The sequence below is a fragment of the Condylura cristata genome, unplaced genomic scaffold, assembly GCF_000260355.1.
Source record: "Condylura cristata isolate star-nosed mole 26May11 unplaced genomic scaffold, ConCri1.0 scaffold00003, whole genome shotgun sequence".
Classification (NCBI taxonomy): domain Eukaryota; kingdom Metazoa; phylum Chordata; class Mammalia; order Eulipotyphla; family Talpidae; genus Condylura; species Condylura cristata.
The window spans coordinates 13,160,413-13,185,045 of record NW_004567104.1 but is presented as its reverse complement, the minus strand read 5'-3'; the positions used below and the strand labels follow the sequence as shown (position 1 = coordinate 13,185,045).

The 24,633-nt window shown below is 33.1% G+C and overlaps 1 protein-coding gene and 1 pseudogene across 1 annotated transcript in view; one reads left to right on the top strand and one right to left on the bottom strand.

Annotated features, from left to right (window-relative positions):
• NAALADL2 (N-acetylated alpha-linked acidic dipeptidase-like 2) overlaps window positions 1-24,633 on the bottom strand; it is an 880,510-nt gene that overhangs the window by 327,355 nt on the left and 528,522 nt on the right. The gene's annotated exons all lie outside the window — the stretch shown is intronic.
• Window positions 23,954-24,508, top strand: LOC101631473 (annotated as a pseudogene).

Genomic DNA, 24,633 nt, shown 5'->3' with positions numbered 1-24,633 from the left:
CAGAACTAATGGACTTGCTTTTTTTAAAATATTGAAAGTAAGGGGTTCATTAATTTTTCACCTTCAGCTTAATGGAAATTTGACAAACAGTTCACTCCTGAAAGCAAATACTAAAAGCAGGACTTTATAGGCCAGCAAGATTAATTTATAGAGAGTTATTTTTAAAAAGTGGTTTCTGAAGACAAAAAGTGAGGCAAATTTCATTTTTGTACATTGAGGTTTTGAATAAAATCAAATGCATTTTATTCATTTACATTTTAGAACACATTTATGAACTATAAGAATCCATTTACTATGAGCAGAAAATCAAGTGGACTGTGTATCTTGATGCAAAGAGTATCATAAAGCAAATAATTTGACATTGTATCACTCTAATTTTTAGACTGCATCATATGTAATAGCCTATACATCAGTTATGTTCAATAAATACTGGCAGATACCAACTTTTATTTTAGTACATACCTAGTCCTATTTTTACATTATTTATGTTTGTAATCTAGTTAATGATACATTTTAATAGTGTGTGTACATATTTATATATTTTAACTTATATATTATATACATATACATATATGTACATATACATATATGTGCATGTACATACATACAAACATACATACATACATACATACACACACATATAAACAGCATTGTTCATTTTTATACAATGTTTGCTTTTTCTCAGGTATAGTTCCCATAGAATTTCCAGACCCATTTTGATTCGTCAAATCAACAATTAATACCTGATAACCTGATACAGCGCCCTCCCTGGTGGCACAAAGGGTTAGGACGCAGCACTGTAAGCTGGCCATAGCAGCTTCAGTGAGTTCGATCCCTGGCCCCGTAGGTCATCCACATGGTGTGGCAGACCTCTCCTGAGGCTGCTCCCTCAGCAATGTACTTCATTAGTCTGCCTGTTCTCCCAACTCTGTCTCTGGTGAAGCCTCTCACCATCCTTGCACCTTTGGCTTGTACCCCAGTTCTGTATGAATAAATAAATAAATCTTTTTAAAAAATGCCTAATACCACACATATATAGCAGTAAAAGGAAACTGGATGTGTGGAGTTCTAGGTTTAACTCCAACTTTTACTTATTATTTGAAGTGCAATATATAAATATTTTGATTATAATATTCATAATGTTGTCATCCTATCTACTATACCCACACTACCAAGGTGAAACCGAAGGTTCTTCATTATGTTACTTTATTAAATTAAAAATAGTATGTTATTCAGAGACCAAGAACCTGAATCACCATAACTGATATCTAAAGAGGTGAGCTCAAACATAAGTAATTTTTTTAAGGATTTATTTATTTATGCATACAGAACTGGGTACAAGCCATATGTGCAGGGTTGGTGAAAGAATTTACCAGAGACAGAGTGGGGAGGAGAACAAGCAGATTGATGAAGTTGCTGAGGGGAGCAATAGGTGAGACAGGAGAGGTCTGCCACGCCATGTGGATCACCTCCCTAGCTCGGGACCAAACTCATACAGAAGTTGCAGCTAGCTTCATAGTGCTGCGCTTTTACCCATTGTGCCAGCAGAGATGACCAAAAACATGTAATGTTTTCTAAATGAACATGTTCAGTAGACTTTGCTATATTTTCTCACATTGTCAATACCTCTCCAGGCATGTCTAGTTGTTTGTTTAAGAAAACATGAATGTTTTGTTAGCTGCCAGCACTTTTTGGTGTGGCTACATGGGATTCTTTTTTCTCACTTGAAATGTTGATATATATAGCAGGTGTCAATTACCCAAAGACTAATGAGAAAGATAAACCTTCAAAGATTAGAAATCTTGGACACTGGAATTCTCTGAATTAAGGCATTGAGAAATGCAGAGTAAGAGAAAAAGTTGGTTGACAAATAAAGCCAGGAGGTCTTATGTGTCTGATAATGATAAAGTGCCGCCATTGGGGCTGAGGAATATAATTTAAGCTTTGGCATCTGATTTGGGGGGAGGGTATGCGGGTGTGTATGGGTGAACTCTACAGTGTGTGTATGTGTGTATATGATTTTAGATCCCAAGAACTGTTTCTCTTCAACGTGTGGTAACTGGACAAGAAACATCAGTGTAAATCAAAGTCAGATCTGAAGTGGTTCATATGGGTTAATGTGGTTTTAATTTTTCCACAGTGAAATTTATATAATTTTCACAGCAAAGATCTGAAAGGCCAAATAAAAAATTAATCACTTTAGATTGCTCATATCACCGAAATTTGAAAATGACAATCTTGGACTCAATAACACCCAAATCAAGTTTCTTAGTTTCCTTTTAAAAGTGTAACAAATCTACTCATATGCTATCACTAAATGACAAGTTTAAACTGAGCTGTGAGGATTTCTTTTTGATTTTGTCCTTTCTGTAGAGGTATATTTGGTCATTCAAATTTACACTTACAACTCTTAATTTTTCAATATGAATAAATATTACAATGGCCAATTGATTTGACTTGTTTTCTTGGTTTGCAAGTATTATATTATCATAATTATTATTATTATCACCATTATAATAAAACACTCACAAACCTGAAGTGTAAATAGTTCCTACTCACCAGAAGCAAGCTGTCACAAAACATTACCAGAGATTTTAAAGCACATTTCATGCTGTATAATTAAGAAGAAATATAAATATAAAATGAGCAATTTGATATCAGAAATGTTATTGAGAATTATTGAATTGACTGTTCCCAGAGAATTGCCACATTGACAGAAGTCAGACCGTTAAATAACTGGTACAAATATTATAACATATTTCTTTTAGCCCACTACATCCACAGTTACTTTCCTGAAAGGACCAGTTAACTAAATTAATTGATAATTCTGTTGTCCTTATAAATACAGCTGATTCTTTACAGATACAGTGTCTTAAACCCATTAGTTTTGCATATCACCATCTTCCCTTACTCTAATCAAGTTTAACACTGTGTTGCTATTAAAAATGGAACCCTATCACTTAAAACAGAACCCTATCACTTAAAAATGTTTGTGCTTTCTGCTCATCTGAGAGTACTCGTGCTTTCTCCTGCAATATACACACCTTTATATACACACCTTTATATACCACAAGACTTTTATTCCTGACAGTTATTTTCATAATTTAAGTGAAAATTACTATTTCTTTAATTTTCCAACATGGTTTCTTCTATCTCTCTACAATCTATATCTGTTAATATAGATTACACTTCCAAATTTGAAAGATGCCAGCTCACTCAGTTATTAGTTGTTGCTTACTCTAGCAGGTTTGGTACTTGTATATTTCCTTACACATGTATTTAGTAAACACTACTCTGCTCCAAATTCTTTTTTATGGACTAACTGACCAGAGTATAAGCTTCTTAAGGGCTTGTTATTTGCTGTATTCCCATTGTTTAGCACAATAAACAGTAAAAGTATTCAGTAAATTCAGTGAATAATTTTAAATGGATGATTGTATCAAACTTCAAGTGCATAATGTGGTTTTCTCTAATCATAAGCCTAAAACTCAAGAGCTAAAACTACAATCAGTAGATGCTAAAAATGAAGATTCTGATGGTCTAGTCTTCTTTATTCACTGTATCTCTCTAAAATCAAGCATTCTTCCATGCTTCCAGGATATCCTAGTAAACATCACAATATTTTTAAAACAAAATGTCTGTATATTCTCATAAGAACTTTCAGATTATTTATACTACTTTTCTCATTAATGAACAGTACACAGGAATATATTTTAATGTTAAAATACTAATACATTAATAATTGGGGTTACTAAAAGATCAATAAATTTATTAAGGAAATAATGCTTTATACTACTGTGTATTTATTAATATATTTTTTTAAAGATTTATTTATTTGTACATACAGAACTGGGGTACAGGCCAGAGGCTCAGGGGCGGTGAGAGGCTTCACCAGAGGCAGAGTGGGGAGCAGAACAGGCAGATCTACGAAGTACACTGCTGAGGGGAGCAGCGGGCGGGCCAGGAGAGGTCTGCCTCGCCATGTGGTCTCCTCCGGGGCAGGCGGGAATCGAACTCATGCGGAAGCAGCTTTAGATTCTCAGTGCAGTGCTTTAACCCGCTGCGCCACCAGGGAGGTCCCGTATTTATTAATATTAATTTGAACATTCCCTTACTAGTTAGCTAATTCAAAAGTATTGATCATTAATATGATACAGGCTCAAAATGAACTAGATAACTTTTCTTAAAACTAAAATAAGTTTTCTCTAATGTTTAGACATGTAACTCAAGATTTATAACAGCAAAGTAAAACCATATGGGCAAAGGATTTTCAAGATATTAATGGCCATTATTCTTTCTTCTCAAAAAGAAAAAAAAAAGTTTGATCGTGTGTATTTTAATGGCTTATAGAGCCTCAGAATTTGTACTAAATTTGACAAACATAAAGAAAACTTTTATTATTGCATTAAATTTACTTATGTACAGTAAAGCTGATATCCTATGTTTCATTTTGTCCAAAATATAAAGCATACACATATGGAATATGTTCTAAAATGGACTATTACCTGTAGAATAATGAGAATATATTTTGGAAGTACTTTAAATGTTTTTGATGGTCTTAAAACACATTAATGTAATTACTTAAAAGATAAAGCCCATTCTTATATATCAGGTAGATGGTGGTCGTCAATAAAACATGTTCTCAAAAGACATTTTTGTAGTATGCTCCCTTTCCTTAAGTAAATGGACTTCTCTTGGCATAGGGCTTTATTTCCCTGAATTTATAAATTTGTAATTTTAAGTGAAGATTTAGATACATAATGGCAGAAAGGATATGGAGATACTGACAATGGCTCAATTGTATTGCAGAAGAATAGAATAATTGGCTATATGAGAACTGATTTCCTATTCCATGTAACTATAAATATTTAATTTGTTTTTATTCATCACTTGTCTACTCCAAGACTTTTTCTTTCCCTAAAGCATTTCAAGAACATGAACATCTGAAAATAAACCATAAACTATATTACAAGAAAAACAAACTAAGAGACGGATAAAATAACTAGCTTGTTCTTTACTTTAGGAGAGTAGTCCAGATTCATAACTGGAATAATTGACCATCTGTACACTGCATGTAACATGAGCAAAGCAGACCTCTTCAGAAACATTCCCTCGAGAAGCTTCCCATCTCAGCTTTGAAGGGTATGAACATTGGAATGATTTGCAAAGTTATTCACTTCAGAAAAAAGCGGTTTGACTTTTTAAAAAAACACTGAAAATAGACTATGTGACTGTGTTTCCTTTATATCTGATAGTTGTTAAAACTATGCAACCATTAATTTGCAATAAAAATGTTTATACCAGATTGTAATGAGACCACATTATTTTCAAATTGATGAAACAAAGAGCCAGAAAACCATCATTTTATTTCTGGATTTACTTATTGTTTTTAACAGTTTTCTTAAAGTAAAAATGTAAAAATTTAACTCTTGCTCCCCTGATACAGATATTATATTAAATTATCTACCACATGTGAAGTGTTTCTGAGAAGCTCAGTTTCTTGTGTACTTTCTGGTTTTGATGAGTAAATTTTGACACAGAAAGGGACACTAACCTGAAATCCAGGTAAGACTAAGATCTGGCCCTAAATCTCCTTCTGACTGGGAAGTGACTGCGGGAAATGATTTCCATTTCTAAAAGTTTCCATTTCTATTACTTTAATTTTAAAAATTTTATGTAAGTGATTATTTAAATAAGTTTGCAGTTTCCTATCCAAAAAATGTTTAAAAATCATATAGTACTTTGTAATCCTGACAGAATTGTTTTGATACTTATATGGTTACTTCAGAATTTGATATGAATATCCTCTTATGATTACAGAAAATCCATCACTTCTGGAATGGGTAGAATGAACTATTTTAATATATTTCCTTCCTCACACACACACACACACACACACACACAGGTTTGGAGAGGTCTGCTGTGCCATGTGGATCACCTCTGGGGCAGAGATCGAACTCATGCTAAAGTGACTTTATCTTCTTAGTACTGAGCTTTAACCCCCTGCACCACCAGGGAGAGTCATTAAAAGATTTGTGATGATAATTGTTCTTGAACTAAATTTGATTATAGTTGTTCCTGAACAACAACAAACTTGAAGTTCATAGATCCAAGTAGATGTCAACAAAAAACATGAATTCACTATATCAATACTCTACTGTAAATGTGTTTCTCTTCTTTATAATTGTCTTAGTAATATTTATTTTCCTAGTTTACTTTATTATAATAATGCAGAATATATTACATGTAACTTACATGTGCTAATTGATTGTATTATAGGTAAGGCTATTTGTTGACAGTAGGCTGTTAAGTTCTGTAAGAGTCAAAGTTATATTGGGCTTTTAAACTTGTGGATCTATTGTTCTTAGTCCTTGTGTTGTTCAAAGGTCAATTAACACACATTCACATTAACCTGTTTACTCTCAATTTCTTTACTTAATCTTCACATCAATCCAATGATATAATAAAACACCCAGCACTATATAACAAGAACATTTAGGGTTACACCTAATCAACCTCATAAATGTTTCTTAGAAGAGGTGGGCAATTAATGCAATTTTAAATGAAAGGAAAGAAAAAAATCAAAATTTATTTAACAGCAAGGACTTATCCATTCTGGCAACTCTATTTAATTAGAGTTTGTGGTCATTCAGTTGGGAAACCCAGAATAATAGATGTGAAGAAAGGGAAGATCCAAAACATCCAGCTTCATGACTACTTATGGAAAAGATGAAATTCAGAATGACCAGAAAACCCAATGTCTCTAAGCAGGATATATAAAATAAGCTAGCAAAATAATTAGGAGTTATCCAGACTAAAGTGAATAGGAACATCAGAAATAAAGACACAAATACCTGAAAAGAACAGTGATACATGCAATGGAAACAAGCAAGCAAAACTTGCTTTTTGGGTGAGTTGTGCACAACAGTGTCCCCTGTTTGATAAGAGAAAATGTCAGAGTTAGGCTCTCTGAAGCAAGTTCTCTTGACTTATCATAAGGAAATAAGAGGCCCTTTTAAGATAATGGTTAGAACCCTCTTTAACTACAACTCATGTAGCATAATCATGACTTTGACAGGATTTTTATACAATCTGTAAGTTCCATGCATAAAGGAAATGTGTATTAGGTAGGAGATTTTAGGGAAAATAATTGACAAGATTCAAAAAGCTGTGGAATGAAAATTAAAGTGTAAGAAGGTACTTACAGGTAGCAAAGTTAACTAGAGACTGTTAGCTATTGAAGGCTAGAATCATTGCAAGCCCTTAATGTGGTGGACCTTGTATGATAGATTAAGAAGTATATAAGAGATTAAGTAAATACTGGGAACTTTTACAGGGTTTTGAGAAGACTTGATGGCAGATTTGAAAACTATTGGCTTGAGAGTGATATGCAGAACAGGAAATATAAATAAAAAACAAAAATAATCCCAGTTGTGCCAGGCAGAGTTTGGGATTGGCATTACACTGCTCTTGCCATCTCCATGCTTTACATGCGATGCTATAAATTTTCATAGCAGTTATTATTTCTACTTTACTCACATAACTTTAAAATTCAGAGACTTTAAAATGCTTGAAAGTTGCATGATTGACAATTAGCAGTGGGCTGAGCCACTGTTTCTTTTAGACTCCATGTTTCTGATGTCAATAACATTAGAAGCTACTGCAGTTTCTCAACAGGAACTACTATCTGCATGAACTAAGATATTTCAGAAAGAAACAAAGCAAAGATCCATATGAAAAGCCAGGAAAGGGAGAACATTGAAGACTTGGTAACCACCGGACAGAACAGTGACAATGACAAAAATGGAGTATGTATGACATTAAGGTTTTAATTCTGGATGTGTCAAAAATGAAAAGTCATAGTAATGACACAAACTGTCTTGAAGGTAAAGAATAAGCAGAATATTATAAATAACTGCATTCAGCCTTTGGTTTCATTGGATAATCATTATTATAAAGCCCTTATAAATAAAGTAAAATTAGCCCTTCTCATTCATTTTAAGTGTAGTTAACTCCATTAGTTTTCTGAATACTTTGCAAAAGCTTATACAGTATCATTCCATAAACTGCAGTATCCCAGGCGATAAAATAAGAACAAAAGGCTGCCAAATAGCTACCTCATTGCAAGGATTTAGAATTAATGAGAAATGCCCATAAAGTACTTTGAGTTCCACAGAATAGGTACAATATAAATGAGCTACATTATTTCAGTGACAAATACTATCCATATGCTGTCCAAAAGAACTGAAAAAAATCCAATCACTTATTGTACCTTCTGGTAGTGCATATTGTCCTGCTATCACTTCTTTTCATTCCTTTGAGATTCCTATTTCAAGTAAAAATAAAATAAACATTCTACTTCTAGAGTGGACTTACATGTACAAATCAGACAGATAATAAGACAGTCCATGCTCACTTTCTTATAGCACCTTTTTATCAATTGAACTAAAGAAAGTGACATACTTGCAAGGTTGCTTCAAAGAAAATATAAATCATACAAGAGCAAGATAGCTATTTTTAGAATGATAATATTAAAGCCAAATCCATTTTTCAATACAGAAGAAAAAACTATTTCTACAAGTCTTTAAGATTTGAGCAATTTGAAATTTCAAACTTAATTCAAATTTCAATAAAAATATCAGTAACATTCTAAATTTATAAAATCCCATGTTATATCTATATAATCTTCACTAATATAGTATTGATATTAAAATCAAACAGTTCTCAATGGACCTCCCTACTGGCACAATGGGTTAAAGCACAGTAACGTGAAGCTGGCTGCAGCCAATTCAGTGTGAGCTCAATTGCTGACCCTGGAGATGACTCCTCTCAGCAGTGTACTTCTTCAATTTGCCTGTTCTGCTCCCCTTTCTGTCTCAGGTGAAGCCTCTCACTGTTCCTGCACCTCTGGCCTGTACCCCAGTTCTATGGGAATATATAAATCTTTTAAAAAAATAAGTAGTTCTCCATAAACAATAAAAACTTATAAAACATTAATGTAACACTAATGTAATATAGCCAGTAATCTAAGTCTGGGTTTTGTTTTCAACAGAAAACTAACAGACTTTCTAAACATAGCTACAACACATTTCCATCAATCTATCTCTATGCTAATCTTCTATGTCTAAATTTATGTTAAATTAAGATCAGAAAAAATCAGTAATGAAATAATGTGCAGAGAAAAAAAATACACTTATTTAGTGACTCTACTTCTATATACAAAAATATAAGAAAAATATAAGCTAAGATATAATACTGGCTTTAGCTGGAAGACAAGCTAGAGTTTCATATAACATAGTTAATGGAACAAACTAACATTCTTTCTACATGTGAGAAAAAAATTCAGTTCAATACTAAATATTTTCACTTAGAGTGTATTTTAAAATGATATCTATGAACTTAAAACTCTTTATTTTGGACCCTCCCTGGTGGTGTAGCGGGTTAAAGTACAGCACTAAGAAGCTAAAGCCACTTCAGCATGAGTTTGATCCCTGCCCCAGAGGTGATCCACATGGTGTGGCAGACCCCGCCTGACCCACCCACTGCTCCCCTCAGCAGTGTACTTCATTGATCTGCTTGTTCCGCTCCCCACTCTGTCTCTGGTGAAGCCTCTTACCACCCCTGCACCTCTGGCCTGTACCCCAGTCTGTATGTATAAATAAATCTTTAAAACAAACAAACAAACAAAAAACTTCTATTTCTTTCAAGTTCATAGCACAACACACACAAAATGTTAACATGCATACACAACTGAAGGAAAAGTAGAGATTTTCTAAAATATGCAGATTCATTATTGGGAAATAATGTGATTAAGAATGCTGATTCTTGGGAAATAATTCAATGGCCATTTAAGCTAAGTGTCCTTTATACACTTCATTGTACATGGTTTAAAAAAAAACAGTGGAGAAAACTTGATCAAAAAATGAATTTTCCACATAAACACATTATGCTCATATGTAGATGACAAAGAGTTGGTATATGAGTGAGAAAGTAATGAGAAGTCCTTTTAATATAGCTATAGATGGAAGTAAATTGAAGTGAAGGTTTTGCTACCTGAGAAGACAGGTAGAAATGTACACAAAGTTAGAACATAAGTCTATCAGAGAAGGCTAGAGAAGTATTGGATATTTGAAAATAAATTTATAAAGTCTAGTATTCTAAGTGTATGAAATGCACATAAAATAGTATCATGAGTTTTCATACAAGTTATAAATATCAGTTAAATTTTTGAAATTGCACTGTGTTGTCCTGGAGATTTGGCAACATAGTTTATAATTTGGTTGCCTGAAGGGAATATTTTTAAGTGTGGATATAGACATGAATGATACAGATGTGAAATACTTCTCTGCTTTAGAATAGAAACTACAACCGTAAATGAAGAAAAAAACAATGAATTATTTAATAGTTGTATCATTGTTTCAGAAATAACATAAGGAAAAAAAATTGAAATTGTTGATGTTTTCATTGTCTCCATAAATGTAAAACTTTCAGAATGCTTAAACATTTGAAGCATGGATACCTAAGCAATATGTTAAATAATAAATCCCCAAAACTTCTGGGAATATCCTAATTCTTTCATTAGTGTTGTTATTTTTCTTCTTTTAATAGGCTGTCATAATATTTTCAAAGTTGATTAACAGATTGATCTTTTCTGAGTCAGGAAAATGGTAGGGTAACTGGAGAGCAGGAATATTCAAGAATAAAACTTAACCAGGCATACTTTTTTCCTCTGCTTCCAGACTGCCAAAAGTGAAGTTTTTGATATTAAATGTCTGATTGAGTTCAAAGCCAGTCTGGCGATCTTTCAAAAGTAATTGCTACTAAAACTCATCACCAGCCTGAACAAGCATTATGTCATCATAAGGTTGGTCAGGTCACTTATCCAGTACATTCTGTTTCTACTCATCACAAAACCAAGGGCAGACATATATCTCCCACAAATGTAGCACTTCCCTGACACTGTCAGTTTAGAGAGTAATTAGAAATAATAAACCAATGATTGGCAAATGCACTATTTTTTAAGTTACAAATGTTTATTAATATGATTAATGTGTATTCATTATATACTGAGCTCTAACGTGTGACAATTTAATCAGATTCTATCTTGAGTTAACTGGTATGTATAGTATAAGATGGTGTTCTAGCAATATTTTAATTTCCTTTTGTGTAGTTTTTCAGTTTTCCTACAACCACTTTGGAAGAGACTGTTTTGACCCCCCCCTTTTTTTTTTTAATTAGTTGTCTATATATGTGTGAGTTTACTTCTGGTCTACTAGATTTATTTCATTAATGAATTTTTTAATTTAATTGCAGTTCAAATATTTTATACCATGGCCCCAAAATTAACTCAAAATGGGTTAAGTATGTGAAACAATAACATACATAAAAGAAAATACAGGTAATTATTCTTCAGTACCTGTGTTAGTGATTATATCTTTGTTGAACCATCTCCAACAGCAACAGAAACAAAAGCAAAAATATACAAAAGGGACTAAAATATACACTGGAAGAAACAATAGTATAAAAAAGAAAACATAACCTACTGAATGAGCAAAAATATTTTCAGATTATATATCAGACAAGGGTTAATATCTAAAATATATAAAACAACACATACAATTCAACAAAACCACCAAAAATTGATGGATGTGTTAACACACCAAAAGAAAAGTATTCTATAGTTTCAAAATACAAACAACAATGTAACCATTATTAACTCAATAACAATAAATAAATAAATATTTGAAAAATTGGCAGGGAATCTCAATAGACATTTTACCAAATATAGTCATCAGTTAGATGAAAATATAGTTTCCTCTGGCTTATTTCACTGAATATAATCCCATCCAGCTCCTTCCATGTTGCTGTGAATGATATGAGTTTATTTATTTATTTATGTATTTATTTATTTTGGTTGCTGAGTAATATAATCCACCTTCTTGATCTATATTTTGGCATTTGATTATTTCTATATCTTACATACTATAGATAGTGCTGCAATAAACAAGGGTATAGGTATCCCTTTGAATTAATGTTTTTGTGTCCTTTGGGTAGATCCCTAGGAGTGGAATTGTTGGGTCATATAGTAGCTCCATTTTTAGTAGACTGAGGAAACGTCACACAGCTTCCCATAGTAGTTGGACCAGTTTGCACTCCCACCAGCAAGTGTAGGAGAGTTCCAAAAATTTTGATTATTTTACTTACTTAAGGAATATAGAGTAACTAAATAATGTATCAGGAGAAAATAATTATTATAAAAAATAACAGGCAACTACAAATCAGAGATATTCTTTAGGGGAGAAGGGGGGAGAAAGATCAAGACAGGGGAGGGAAGTGCAAAAGGGACTATGCTGATGGCATACAGGTGAACTGGTAGTGGAAATTTTATTGGGACTACACCTGAGTATGCAATGCACAAAAAAAGAAGAAAAAGGGAAGAAAAGATGTTTTTTATTGCTTATCATTAGGAAAATTCAAAGAAAAACCACAGTAGGATATCATGTTACATTTTTTAATCTAATTAATATATATGTTATATATGTTTGTGTATAACACACACACACACATATATATGTATAGAGTTACATATAGTTATATATATAGTTATATAAACAATAAATTTTGGAGAGGAGAAATGTAACCTGTAATCCTTATTCACTGTTGGGTGGAAACAAATTTGCACAGCTACTATGAAAGACGGTATTGAAGTTCCTCAAAAAAAAATTAAAATGCAACTACCTGTCATTCAGCAATTCAATATCTGAGTATCCCCAAAATATAAAAACACTAATTTAAAAAGATATATGTATGCTTATGTTTATTACAGCGTTATTTATGATAGTGAAGATATGGAAACAATCCAAGATGCATTCAATGGATGAATGAATAACAAAAATGTGATTTATAAATAAAATATAATACTGCTCAACTATTAAAAAACCATGAAATGTTGCCATTTGTAACAACATAGATGTATACAGGGAATGTTGCTAAATGAAATGAGTCAGAGGAGAAAGATACTCATGTGGAATATAAATCTTTAACAAACATTAGCAAACGAACAAACAAAAAGACGATATTCTGACAGTAGAATCTTGGTTATCAGAGGGATGGGAGATGTGGGATGGCAGATGAGGTAGATGGGGTTCATAAGATAGTTGTGGATGGGCTCTACTAACTCCCAGGCTATGAATTAGTTGACCAGTAGAGAATTTGACCAATGATCCAGGAAAAAAGTGATGCTCCTCAGTGGCTTCCTGCTCCCCAGATTTCTATCTCTCCCCTCAGCTATGGGCCATGATATGGTATATGGAGATGTTGAAGTGAAAAGTTGCATACTTTAAACATCCATGCTATAAACCAACATTTCCTCAACAACAACAAAAAGTCAAACCTTAAAAAAATGAGTTTTTTCATAGGAAAAATCGGCATACTTTACAATTGTAATTGCTGATCCAAATACTGATTACTCCAGTATCACTTGTAAATATTCTAGCACTGCATTCCTGTGTGTACTCTTATAGGCATAAGCAAACATTATTTGTATAAGACTGAATCTGTATGCAAAGAGAAAGAACATGAAAAAAAAAAAGGATTCATAAACAACACTCTTTAAAAGGGTCTAACATAGATGCATAACAATGACTTATATTAAATCATCTTTGATCTACATTAGTTTTCACCCTGCACTGAGCAGCAGTAGCAGTTCAGTTTTCTACATTTTGCTCTGTGTTTTCTCATCTTCCATAAAAGAAATGTCTAAGGTGACCAAGCCCCAATTACTTGTACATAAATTGCTTCTGTCTTAGATCTCACCCCCAAGAGGATCTCTTTCTTTAGCTGCAGAACAAGGTATTGGGCAAGCAAATAACTTGGACGCATTTCTAGTCTTTTCCAGAATTTTTTTTTTTTTAGTATCTCCACATATTTCAACTATAAAACACATGATCCTAAGTCTTGCTTCTAGCATGGGATAAATATTATCATTCTTAGCAAAAGTAAAAATAACTATATGATGCAATTTTACAACATTTTATATGAATTCTTGTGATTTATCATCCTGGCATCATAACTACAAGTAGAAAGAAAAGCCACAGAATCAAAGACCCACAGAGATGATTGATAATAAAAATGTGTAATTAGGATATATGTAGAACTAGAAGGAATGGTGAGGTCAATAAAGGCTCAAATTCAAAGACCACGCAAAGCTTGAAATTTAACTGCAAAAAAAAAATAACATACTAACAATCACTAAACACATCTGTGGATTAGACATTTTAAATTAATTTTATATATTTTATTATTTTAAAGTAATTTTACTATAGATATTTTTAAAATATAGATTGCCAAAATACAAATATATAGATCACCTGTACCCCCACCATGGTTAATATACATTATTAGTTCTCCATATGTCTGTGCACGGGTTCATAGTTAATAAGATTCCAGACACTAACCATCCTGTATGTATAAATTAACTTTCATTGCTATAAATTCCCTGATTTTGTGTGTAGGCCATCCAAGCAATGTTGGTACCTCAGTTTATCTCTGTCTCACACTTCTGAAGGTTCTCTTTTGAACTATTTTTTAATCAACTTACTTAGTTCTATAATACATCCTTCAGTCCATTGGATCTGAACTATGGAAACCGAAGTTCTCCTTGGTTCATAAAGGAAAAGCTACCCTCCCTACTTTTCTTAGAGTATTTACTTCATAAAACTTCTATTTGAATTACTTTCCTCCCCTTTGAAATTTGCATCTAACTTTTGAAGCTCTAAATGATTCTCTTAACAGTTGTACAACCCAGGAATATTTTTGTCAGTGACCTGGGAGCTAGTGCTTTCAAATGGCTAGACTGCTAGTTTGTAGAGCTGACTTTTATTCCATGTGTGTATGCACCCATCCTCTTCATTCACTTATTGGGTGCTGTGGACTTCTTTCCATACTTGGCTGTTGTACATAGTGCTGGTGTGAAAATGGGTGTGCATGTACTATCCCTTCCTTGTAGTGTTTTTGCATTCTCTGGATAAATGGAAAGGGTGCTCTGGTGGTGGGTATGGCATGATGATGTACATAAGAAGAGGTATGAGCATTTTCCCTTGAATCTGGCTGCTGTGAAATAATGTCCTATCAATTAAAAAAAAAATGCATTCCTCAAGAAAGTACCTGCATCTCTCCAACTTTACTGATTCAAACTAACATCTGGTTCAAGTTGCAAAACTATTTCCTGTCACAAAAATTCATCAAATATATTTTATACATTTGGATAAAGGAAATAAGCAAACACAGGTGACCAGCCAAGTTCAACATAGGTGAATTTATCTGAGACAGTTGTTACTTTAGAGTTTTCTTACTTGAGGGCTAGTTATTTTTAATTTTTAGAAAATAAATGCAAAGGGATATGTATGTTCGGCTACATAAAAGGTTAAAATATCTTCAATCTCTTTGCAAATTGCCTGTGATTCAAATCACATCCTGGTTTAATATTTGTTTATTTTTTCTCCTCTGCCTGTGTATAGAGGTTTTCTAACATGGGAGAGGATTTTGTTTTTAATTATATTTCCACAAGAGATAGCCTTACATTAGATTATTTTGTTATTTAAAAAAGGAAAATTAACTAAAGGTAGGGTCATTATATTGAGTGCAGGACACTGCAGTTAAATGCAGGTGGGCTGTATCAGTTTTAACATTATTCATTCTAAACAGCACGCATTCCTTGTAGAGGAATGAATTTTAAATATTGATCCTCAATTAATAATCCTTTCTTCCTTCCCTTCTTCCTCTGTCCCACCCACAATCCTCTATGCCTTCTTTCTTTCCTTCCTCCTTCCTTCTTTGTTTCCATTTGTTTAATCTAATTAGAAATAGTATTTTTATTTTATCCTCATAATTCAATCAGGTCAACAACATGATTGAGCTACTTTTATTCATTCATAGTTTGCTAGCATATACAATTTGAATTCAAAACTTAAAATATTTCAGTTGTAAGGAATCCACATGAAACATTAATGTTACAAAGACTGAAGGAAGTGAAATGGCAGACATAAATTCCAAATTCTGACCAAGACCAAGGATGACATGTGTCTCTCCTTCTCTATGTCCTACAATTAATTCTTCACTTGACTCCTGTTTTGTGGCTTTTTGCTAGTGCTTGACCATAGCAGACTAGTCCCTGCTCCAGAAAGTTTACATTTGTATCTTGGATCTAGAAATAATGTCCTTGATACTTATTTGTCACTCATTTCCTTTTTTTTTTTTTAATCCCCTAAGTTTATCCTCTGCATGCAAGGTCTCTTCGATGAAGTAATAAAATGCATATGCTTAACCCAACCCACATCCTCTATCACCTTACTCTGTTTTAGTTTTTTTTTTTAATAATATTCAGCATGATTTAACTTGTATTTATTTCTGAATGAAAAAGAAAAATGAATGAGATTTATAACTTTAAGGTGTGATGACGCCAGAGTTACTTTATTATTTTTTTGATATCTCGTTATTGGGATATAGGTTCACACTTCTTCAGATATGATGCCACACCACACACCCCCATCACCAAAGCACCGACAACTTCCACCATAGCCCACTTACAACTCCTGTCCCCTTACAACTCCTGCTTTGCTCCCTACTCTCCCCTACTGGTAGCCTCAATTTTGCAGTCAGATTTCTAGTTTGTTTTGTTCTTTAGCTTTATTTCTTCATATTCTACATATGAGAAATGAGAAACCATCCAGTATTTGTCTTTCTCCTGAATTATTTGCTTAGCACAATGCCCTCCAATTCCACCCATATTTTAACAAGTGGCAAGTGTTTTATCTTTCCTTATAGCAGAGTTCTATTTCATTGTATGTGTGTATGTGTGTGGGGTGCATGTGCATCTTACCAAATTACTGGTCATGCATTCATTAGGTAGATGCCTAGGTGTCGAATTGCTGAACAATATAGACCTAGTCTTACCATTTTGAGAAACCTTCCAACATTTTCCCAAAGGGAATGGACCAGTCTCTACTCCCACTGACAATGTATGAGGATTTACTTCTTCATAATTTCACCAGTACTTTTTGTTTCTGTTCATTTTGATATGGGTTATTATCAAATGTGTGAGGTGTTATCTTAGTTTTCTTATATTATTTATTCTCATGTGTTAAAATTTTTATGTGTTTCTTCTAAACACATAAATTTCTTTTAAATAAAATTTGACAAGAAGGGAAAAGTTAATCCAGGACACAGCTACAATGATGTCCTCCCAATAAAAGATAAATGGTTAGAAAAACCAACTAGTGCATTTTTTAAAAGCAATAAAATCTCACTAACTACAAATAAATTCTAACGGATAAGAAATACAGGTAATAGACTGTTCTCTGTCCTTCATAAGCTATACAATTGGCCTTAATTCTTACTGAATTAGGACCCTGGGGATGGGGCCTGAAATCTGTACGTACAGTAATACACCTTCTGGGAAATGATAATACACACTAACTATAATACTATCTGTAAGTACAGATTTCAGGCCCCATTCCCAGGGTTTTAATTCAGAAAGAGTAATAGTCTATCTTTTATAAAATTTGTAGGTGACATCACTGCTGCTTTTTTATAATCTCTACTATGAAGAATTTTGTGAAGTCAAAGTATCTAGAACTTGATTATTTCATGCTGATGACAATTATAATCCACTTCGGGAAATTCCTCTTCTGTGGAAATAATGCCACATCAGAACTACATATGGATTTTATACACACACATAGATTTATATGAGTAATGACACATATCAATAACAACTAAAACTGATCAATAATAAATAACTATAAATTGGCTTAGAGTTGCATTTCTGATATTTTGAAATATAATTTGTTTTAATATGCAAAGAAAACTAAAATAGAAGCCAAGTGATGAAAGAAGAAACAAGGCAGTCTTTCCATATTTACTCTTAAATATAGTAAAGCTATTTTCTTACTAAGTACTGACAACATATATGTATGATCAGAAAATTGTATTCAGAAAATTGTATTATTAAATTTTAAATACTATAAAAAGAACCGTATTTTCATGTGCCTCCAGATAAGGGTACACATAATATAAATGAATGATACTATGACAGTGTAACAAATGTCTCTCACTGATACCTTTAATTATTGGGTAAAACTGACAAAAATGCCTACATTTCAGAATTCGATTTTATCAGTTTGGACACATGCATGCAGCCTTGGTACTTTCACAATAATCAGTACTTAGCATGTCCATTAATTTCAGGTCTTTCATTGACTTTATTTACAGTTATATTCAATCCTGATCCTTGCTGTTATAATTTATTTTTTCAAAGAAGTAAACATGGAATATTAAAAAGTAAAACAAGTTTAGAAATCATATTGTCTAGCTACTTAATAATCACCTTGAAAACAATGAGGTGTTGAACTTTATTATGTTTTTTTTATATGGGTATTTGAACTTGAATGTTTACTGACCTTTTAAAACATCAGCTTTAAAAAAGAAATTTAAAATATTAGCAAATAGAAGCTTTTAAATTTGGAATTCACTGATTGAGTAAACCAGCAAAATCCGCAATTTAGTATCAATTTGGCCCCAACTGTACATCTATTAGCTTACCTTGTTCTAAAGAATTTTTAACTTTGAAATACTCAGCAATTTTAAAATGTTTCAATTACTCAAAATGCTTTTATTCTCTCTTTGACTCTTCATGTCAATTTAAACTAAAATACTCAACAGACAGCATCCAACTCATTTCCCCTCAACAGAGAAAGAAGACAAAAAATGCCACATTGACAGGACTATGTATTAGACTGAACTCAGCAGGAGAGAGGATTTTTCCAATGTTCACATTATATCACCCCAAAATATGCCACTTTGGCATATGGGTTGTTTTGAGATAATAATAGTGACCTCTCTGCCCTCCTTCTGTCTCAAAACAGGGTATAATATCCCTTGGAAAAATGACACAAATTTCCACTTCTCATGTACCTACTACTCCTATTTTAGGAAGCAAATAAGCCATTCACTGAGACAACTCATCAATGCACAAGGAAAAACTTATGTTTTCATGACTGGCCTTATGAAATAACCCTAAAATTATATTAGTTTCTCCCAGGTATTTATCTTCCCACAACTTACCATGCTGTAAGTCCAAGTATTTTCCTCTTTCTTTGCCTATATTCTTCTCACAATTTAGATTCCTTTACTAAAATGGTATTTACCTCCCTTCTTCCCCCAAGATCTGACTTCTCATCTTTGGGATTTACAACTTTCTGTGAGGCATCCATGTCCATTTTCACCTATTCATCTTTCTTTCATAAATTAAATTTATAAACACCAGTGACTGAACCTAAGAAGATAAAGGGAGAATTTCTTCTTCCTCTACACATGCAATTAGCTCAGAAGAGAGCACTTACAATTTCCATGACAGTTATATAAGAAGTATCAAGATACATCTAAATTCTCTACCTCTCTGAGACTCCAAGGGAGGTGCTGGTGAGACATCTTGGCGGAAAATGCCCATGATAGCGTCAATGTCTGTATTTTGCACTCAAGGGAATCAAGCTCTAAAGTTTGTACTCTGCCCTTGACCATCCAATGAAAATTTAAAAGAATATAAATTTGTTTTTAAAAGGATATTTCCTAGCCCATGCAGGTTGCATTCAAATGGGCCTGACACCTTTTATTTTTATGAACAATAGTCTTTTATTGCTTTATGTTTTCACTTTTGATTTTGTAAATGTTGCCTCTTCTGTGAGGCTAATAGGATACCCCCTCACATGCAAACATGCAGACAAGTTAGTTTCCCCTCTCCTATTCCCCCATAGCACTGCTGTATTATTTCTATCTACTACGAAATATTAGCATGGTCATACAAGCACTCATGCCCAGATCTTTATGGAACAAGTAGAGTAGTGATCCGTTCACTTCAAGAAGATACAGTAGAACAGGAAGAAATCATACTGACATTATTTTGTTTCCTAGTCTTCAGCAGGCCTGTGACAGAACATGGATAGTACCAGGGAACAGTTCATTTACTAGAGTCCACACAGTATTAGAAGTAGAAAATAGTCATATAAATTTCCCCAACATCCTACTACTACATGATTCATAGAAAAGGGCTTCATAATATAGCCTGCTTCGAGGCTTCTGAAAATCTTTATATATGTTTTAATAGAAAACATATATATATATTAATTATTGAAATATGTGCCATACTAACCAGTTTCCATGATAAATTATTTCACCAGTACCCTCCAAGGCAGGAATTTCAAGAACTTCTCACACAGAACTAGAAAGGTTGCTTCAATAGAGATGCAATAGAGATGGTATTTTTCCTAGTAATATTTTTTCCAGAGGCAGTATGTATATGGGTTATGATGATTTACCCTGTATCTACAATGTGTGGATTTGAGCCCAGTTTTGATAATGAATGATATGTATGTATGAATGAGAATATATTTCTAAAATTTGTGTGTATTTCCAAGATTTTGTTAAGTGGTAAATTTTTTTAAGTTTTTTTTTTTTTTTTTTTTTTTTTTTATGCATACAGAACGCATACAAGGCCAGAGATGCAGGGGTGGTGAGAGCATTCACCAGAGACAGAGTAGGGAGCAGAACAGGCCAGCTGAGAAGTACATTGCTAAAAGGAAGCAGCAGGTGTGTAAGGAGAGGTCTGCCATGCCGTGTGGATCACCTCCTGCGTAGGGATCAAACTCATGGTAAAGAGACTTTAGTTCCTTAGTGTTGTGCTTTAACCAGTGCGCCACCAGGGAGGGCCAGTACTTCCAAGATTTTTTTAAATACAAACTGGTGAGCACTAAATAAAGTTTATCCCATTTGCCATAGAGTGTGCTAGGATACTTTCAGTTACCTCTTACGAGGACAAAAACTCAAATGCCTTTGAGTCTTAACACAAGCTACACAAGTGTAATAATTTAATGTGAGTGCCTGAAATGGAACTATTTTTGAATCTCTCATTTTCAAAGTAATAGCAAATCAACTGGAAAAACAGACTTCCCTGATCTATATTCCTCTTCTTTTTTAATTACCTGCCGTCTCCAACATGAACATCACAGTCATTGACCCCACTGTTTCTCATCAACCAACATCACTTAGGCTATTATAGAACAATCACTTCTAAATTCAAAATGAAGGTTGGCATGCCATCATCCATGGATAATGAGAGAATGAATGACCTAAGCGACATTATGGATTTATACATGTATTATTTTAATGTGTTCATTGTTCAGAGGGAGATGATGGTTCTTGACATTCAATTTCATAAAGTCCCAACTTCTAGGAACATTAAAGCTGGATGTCAACGTTCAATGCACTTTGGAAATATAATCCATATTACTTTTACAAGAATTTATACTTAATCCAAAAGCACATACATAAAAATAATCTCACAAAATGATAGATTTTTATATCTAGCTGAGTAATTCAGCAGATAACCTAAATTATTAAAAAAAAAAAAAAGACATATCGCCCAGTAAAGAGTTAGTTCTTGTTTTCTCCTTGAGTCTCATTGACTTGAAGTCCAGTGATCAGCAGCAAAACCAAACCCCATTTTCATTATTATCTTATCAAAATACACAAAAAAGGAAATGTTATTCATATTCTTAAAAAAAATATTTAACATTCACTTTCATTATTTCTCTTTTCTTACCTCATGCACTTCAGCTCTTTACCTTTCTACATTCTCCCAAACTATCTATACCCAACAATTGCAGGTCCCAAATTATCTTTTTTACCAGCCATATCATCCTTCACAACTATTTTGCTTCCTTTCATCACACTCCTTATCATCTCCAGTGCAAATCATGCGCCATTAGGAACCTTTCCAAACCTTTCTTTGTTAAGCAGATCTGCATAAAAAAGACTTAGGAAGGGTAGCAGAATGACATCCCCAAATATGCCATTTTGGCATTATTTTGAGCAGCAGAATACAAGAAAACTTCTTAGTCCTCCTTGGGGACCATTTGCTTAAAAGCAGGATGTCAATTTACAAAAGTATCCCTCTACCCTCTACCGAGAATGACAAGAGCTAATATCACAGACAACTCTGGACATCACTTAAGACAGGGCAACAGAGGAAGCTACTAACCAAATTTACTAGTTTTTTAAACTATCTTATGATTGCTTTTAGTTCCTCCATGTATTTACTTTTCTACAATATATTTACTTTTCCACCTTTAGAATTTTTCTCTGGAAAGACCTTTCTCTTTGCCTGGACCCTTTCTATAAATACATTGTTCTTTATTATTATGCTAAATAAACCTAGTCCTAGCCACTCTCCTGTATCAGTCACTGAACACTAATATGTGCATTCATAAGTATTAATAAAGTTCTCTTTGTTTTCCTCCTAAATATCTGTATTGTATTGATCTAGTTTGAAAAGCCAAAGTGAATCTAAAAGAGCAGAGGAAAATTGTTTAATGTGTCCTACCTGCTCATGCTCTTTCCTGTGGCAGTGTTTATAGGCTTTACTACTAAATCTCAGGCTATCTGATAGCAAGTAAAAATAGAAACGTATCATACACAAAATGTATGTTTTTTCTCTCAGAGATCTTTAACATGTCTTTATAAATATCCAATATTATAATATCATTTTATATATGCTCCTTTTCCCTTATTTTCTTCTATTTAGAATTTTTAAATTACAGTGCCATAAGTTAGAGCTTCTCTGGGGTTGTAGAAAGCAGCTAATGGGTTTATGTCTAATAGAAATTCTAGAACAGAGATAATTACTGAATTGGCTTTCTTAAACTCATTATCCTACTCAGTAGAAGTTAATGTATCTTCACAATATTAATTGAACCAAAACAGTGTTTTAAAAAATATTTGAAGGCATCATATATTCCAGTTGACAGCATTATGATGATGAGCTTTAAATGCAAAAGTGACTATAATGCTAATTTTCTTCCAGGATTATTATTGAATTAAATAATGAATGGCCAATGATTAATGGTGCTAATTATGTCCACTTTCAGAATTACTTCAATAATTATTTATTTTCTTCTGCTTCTGAGTAATTAGAGTAGATGAATTTTAGTTTACATTGCCTTGACTCATAAAAGAAAGTATTATTTATTGAAAATTTTAGAAATCATTATACTTACGGACAGTTTTGGTGGACTCTTTTTCTATTCTCTGCCTTTTGACTGCTAGTTTTCTAACAAATTTCTTAACTGTCATTTACTATTCATCTAGTTTCCAACCATAACTAAATGTATGAATGCATTCATTATTTAATATATCCTGAAAAATTGCTGAGTATTCTGTAAAGTCCAACTTAGCATTATTTTACCATTCAGTTTTATATGTTTAAATATTTTTAATTCAATGATAGTATTATAGACTCATTCAATACACCAATTGAATGACTTAGCCTCATATCTTATTTGTCTTCACATATTACTATACACATGCAGTCATGTATACTGAATCATAACCGATTTTCACACTTTTTTCAAGTCATCTATTTAATGCATTCTCTTTTGAATAACTAAAAAAAAAATACTGAAAAATCATCACAGCAAAAACTGCTTGAAAGGAAATACAAGATTTAGAAGTGAAATTATTTCATGCTAGCAATTGCATTGTCCTTTTATTGAGTTGAGCAATCTACATTATGATATGTCTCCTATATATCATTGAGAAGATGCAGCATTTTATTCAATTTAACTTTGTTAAAAATGAAAAAAAAAAAGTCCTCCATCCTATCTCTTAACACTGGTAATTTTGTCACTAATATAATTTTATATTCTATCTATAAAATTTTATTCATTGTTATGATTATCAGTCAGACATACACAAAGTGTGTTAACACAGTTATGCTTTCAGAAAAACTTTGTTTTCAGTAGGAATTGGATGATTCAATTAATACCAAATGCAATTTTCAAATGCAAATGATATTTCAAAATACATTTTGCTGTGGATGCTTTTTGCTGCATTTATTGTGAGAATGAAGACCGTCCTGAGCAATCAGACTGTCAACATTCCAGAAAATGTCCACATCTCCCTGAAGGGTCCTGCTGTTATTGTGAAGGGCTAGAGAGGCACTCTGTGGAGGGACTTCAATCACATCGATGTCTAACTCTGTCTGCTTGGAAGAAAAAGAAGAGGCTCGGGGTTGACAAATGGTGGGGAAATAGAAAAGAACTGGCTACTATTTGCACTATTTGTAGTCACGTGCAGAACAAGATCAAGGGTGTTACTATGGGCTTCAGTTACAAGGTGAGGTTTGTGTATGCTCAACTCCCTATCAATGCTGTATGCCGAAGAATGGGTCTCTTGTTGAAATCTGAAGTTTGTTGGGCGAAAAATACATTCATAGATTTGGGATGAGAGAGAGTGTTGCTTGCTCAGTATCTCAAGCCTAGAAAGATGAATTAATTCTTGAAGGAAATGATATTCCACTTGTATTGAATTCAGTTGCTTTGATTCAGCAAGCCACAACACTTAAATACAAGGATATCAAGGGATTTTTTTGGATGGTATCTATGTTTCTGAAAAATGAGCAGTTCAGTGGAATGATGAATAAGGCTTAAGTTATCCAGCTACAGAACAGCGAGATATGGATGATTGCTTAAGCCTATACTTGATACAGCTTTAAGGGGCAATAATAAAAGTCATTATTGATTT